Source organism: Myotis davidii, unplaced genomic scaffold (assembly GCF_000327345.1).
Source record: "Myotis davidii unplaced genomic scaffold, ASM32734v1 scaffold8082, whole genome shotgun sequence".
NCBI lineage: Eukaryota > Metazoa > Chordata > Mammalia > Chiroptera > Vespertilionidae > Myotis > Myotis davidii.
The window spans coordinates 4765-8606 of record NW_006293510.1 but is presented as its reverse complement, the minus strand read 5'-3'; the positions used below and the strand labels follow the sequence as shown (position 1 = coordinate 8606).

General features: G+C 43.0%; 1 pseudogene; it reads right to left on the bottom strand.

The window, feature by feature from the left end:
• LOC102762924 overlaps positions 1 to 3842 on the bottom strand; it is a 9875-nt pseudogene that overhangs the window by 1602 nt on the left and 4431 nt on the right.

The following is a 3842-nucleotide window of genomic DNA, read 5'->3' as shown; positions in this document are numbered from 1 at the left end:
ATATGGCACATCTTCTCAATCTAAGTTCTGTACTATCTACTTTCTTACCCTACTTATCCTCTATAGGGGGGTTTCCAGCACCCTGGTGGAGTCCTATCCGTCCCGAATGTGGGGGTTGTCAATGGGGGGGGGCTTACCTATGGGAATCCTGTTCCAGGGGTTCCCAAAGGTGTGGACGGAGTCGGCAAAGACTATCCACCCTCTTCCTACGGTGGAGTCCTATCCGTCCCGAGTGCGGGGTGCTTACCTAAGTGTCCCTGTTCGGGTGCCATATGCCTGGGTCCAATCCAGTTAGGAACCAATCCACAAATTAGATGGTGTGCTTGTTCTTGATGGAGGTGATGGCCTTGTTGACATCTTCTGATATCATGTCCTCCCTGTACAACATGCAGCAGGCATGTATTTGCCATGGTAAGAAGCACACTTAACTATCTGGTTGGCTGGCTCAGAGAAGGCATTGGTGATCTCTGTCACAAAGAACTGTTCATGGTAGGCCTTCTCAGATGGAATGACTGGAGAATAGGTGACAAAGGGGAAGTGGATGCAAGGATATAGGACCATGTTAGTGGAGAATTTTATCAAGCCCTGTTAAATTGCAGGGAGTCTGAGAGAGGAGGCATGATTTTCCCAATCAGTTAATTAAGGCTGGTGTAAATTGGCTATATTAACACTAATAATATATTTCATAGTGGAGACCATTAAAATGAAAGTTTGTAGGGAACCAAAGGGACCCACCTATACTTGAGCTCAAATAAAGGCATGTGATGTGGTAGTTTTAAACTCCAAACCAGAGAATTTTATTTGTTTAACATTCATCTTTATGCCATCAATTGTGGGGGACACAGTCACTTGTACACTGGTATCTACAAAAGCCCCCCAAATGCAATTCTTTTTTTTTCCCTTTCGAACTTTAAGCTTGGAATATGGTCTCTGGTCCTCATTTGGGACAAAAGGACATTGGCAAAACACTTAATCTTGTTTATTTCTGAGAGCTAAGAGACCCAAAAGACCAGCAAGGTCCCGTTCCCAACATCATGGCCATGGAGGAGGTGTGAAGGATACAGAACCCTTGTCAGTCACAGGGGTTGCCTGACAGAATTTGGTCCTAAGTTTTCTGGGGTGGGTATGAGAGACAGTGGAAATGCAGATGGAGCAGCAGAATAGGGAAAACAGCTATTTCCCAGATGGTATTTGCAGGGACTGTGCAGGGCAGGCCACGCCAGTTTATGAAAAGCCCAGGCTTTCCTGAAGTGGAGCCCAGGGTTTCCCAAATACATGGTCTGCTGCATGTTATACAGGGAGGACCTGGGCCCATAATTTTCTGAAAGGATATGGATGCTGTTGATGTTGCTGCTTGAGTTCTGTTGTCTTGGCTGTGGTACTGTCAGGGCACTATGAAGGAGGGAGGATTATAGTAAAGTGCTCTATACCACACCAATTTTCCACACTAACTTTAGCAAGATCTCCTTCAGAGGAAATTTAAATAAGTCTCTAGGGGTTTGCAGGGTAACAGGGCAACATGAGCCCAAAGGGCTCTGCACTTTTTTAAAATTTTATTTTAAGTTTTAGCAATTTGCTGTACTGCAGAATGTTTAGTTTTTCCAGGGACCTGCTTAGAGGTACACAGTTCACAGGAGCCCATGACTATCTCTAGTGCATTGTTGGAAGGCCACAAACAGTGGTTGTGAAACTGTTTCTTTAGCTTCTTTTGAACTCCTCAGTTGGATCTCTAACCTGACCCATCAAGTGAGCTCAGCTGAGGATTTGAGGGATAAAGGAAAAGATCCATGTTACCTCTCATAACTGAAAAGATTATATAAACAATCCACAAGCATCCTCAAGAGTTATCTGTGGCTTCTCTTAGCAATTCCCAAGATCCAGTGATGAAATACCCTCTAGGACACTTAGACTCTTGAAAACAACCTAGCACTCTAATAAAATGTTCCAAGGAGTCAACTAGCATTTCCTAAAAATACCCAGTAGGATCTTTAAAATTTTCCTCTTTTAGATTGGCATTGTGCTTAGTTGACTACCCTGTTCACTGTACCTTTTTTTTTTCTTTAGATGTTCAACTGAGCTGGGAGAGAGCACTAAACTATGAGGTATTAGAGTAGCCAATTAAACTAATGTAGCAGTGAAACCTTTAATCACTTACTGTAATGGTATAAGCAAGAGTCAAAACCATAGGAAACACTAATGCCCCTCTGTTCCATTTCAGAGCAGTGTGCCAGTCCAAGGCCAGGTGGATTAGTACAGAAGTGGGAATCATCTCATTCTTGAGGGAATCTTGAACCAAAGACTGTAAATGCTATGGACCCTCTGGTTGGGAGTAGGGGGAAGGGGAAGGCTTATGAGTAGAAAAGTACTGAGTACTAAAAGTGGGAAAAGTATCTTAAAAACTTCCCTCTCTTGAACCCAAATTGAGGCTTTGACAGAGACACCTGAAGAGGACTTTGGCTGAAGGCACAAGATAAAGAAACCTAGGAATGATGATGGGGCTAGGAATGTAAACATGCACAAGAGCATGACCAACCAGGAGAGCCTGAGTCTTTGATGGCAACTTTCTTTAGTGACTGTAAGGCACTGAAGTGCATCAAGTCTGGTGTGGGAAGGGCAGCTTTCCCTAATGCAGGGGTTCTCAACTTATGGGTCTTGACCCCTTTGGCAGTTGAACGACCCTTTCGCAGGGGTCGCCTAAGACCATCCTGCATATCAGATACTTACATTATGATTCATAACAGTAGCAACATTACAGTTATGAAGTAGCAACGGAAATAATTTTATGGCTGGGTAACAACATGAGGAACTATTTAAAGGGCCAGAAGGTTGAGAACCGCTGCCCTAACGAGACCTGTTAGGTAAAACCTTTATAATGTCTTTGGTTGGACCTACAAAATCACACAAAGCTGATTGGTTAGGAGCCAAACTCCTCACATAGTACATTTATATATGTTTATACCCAATACTTTATTGTTATAATTATTACTTTACATTACTTTATATGATATCATGTCTTTAGGATGAAAGGGGTATAAGTTTTTAAAATATTACCTTTCTTATTTACTAGTATCATTTATGAGTGTCTTAATTTCTTCCTGTGTATTTGAGTTACTATCTGATGTAATTTCTTTACTCCAGTATAGATCTGCTCCCACCAGCCTCCTTTGTGCTATTATTTTCAAATGCATTGCATTTCTGTATGCTATAGACCAATAATATGACTGTATATATTATTGTTTTATAGAATTGCTTTTTAAATCAGTCAAGAGAATTCAATTGCACTAGCTTTTATAATTATATAACTTTACTAGTGATCTGTGTTTTTGTTTGTTTTGTTTTGTTTTATTTGTTTTTGTAGATTCAAATTACTTTGTGGCATCACTCGTTTTTAGCCTGAAGACATTTTATTTATTTTAATATGAGTCTACAATAAAACATTCTTTCAATTAGTATTTAACTGGTCATATCTTTACTAGGGGCCCTGTGCATGAATTTGTGGATCTTGAAATGAACTGTGTGCCACAAGGCTGCAGTGGGCATAGGGGCAGGTCTCAGCCTATCCTCCACACCCCTGCCTGGCCCCTCCCACAGCAGCCCCCGGTCCCCTGTCTGCCAGCAACCCTGCTCCTGCCACTGCCATTCCTACACCCTGATAGTGCTGGCCGCACTAATACCCGCTGATGGCGAGGAGAGATTGGGGTCGGCGCCAGCAGCAGGTGCAAGCCGCAGCTGCTGCCCGATCGCCCCTCAGGAGCAGGGGGAGGTGGAGAAGCCTTCAGGGGTGATTGGGGCTAGCAGCCAACTGCTCACACCCACTGATGGTGCGAAGTGATCAGGGCCAG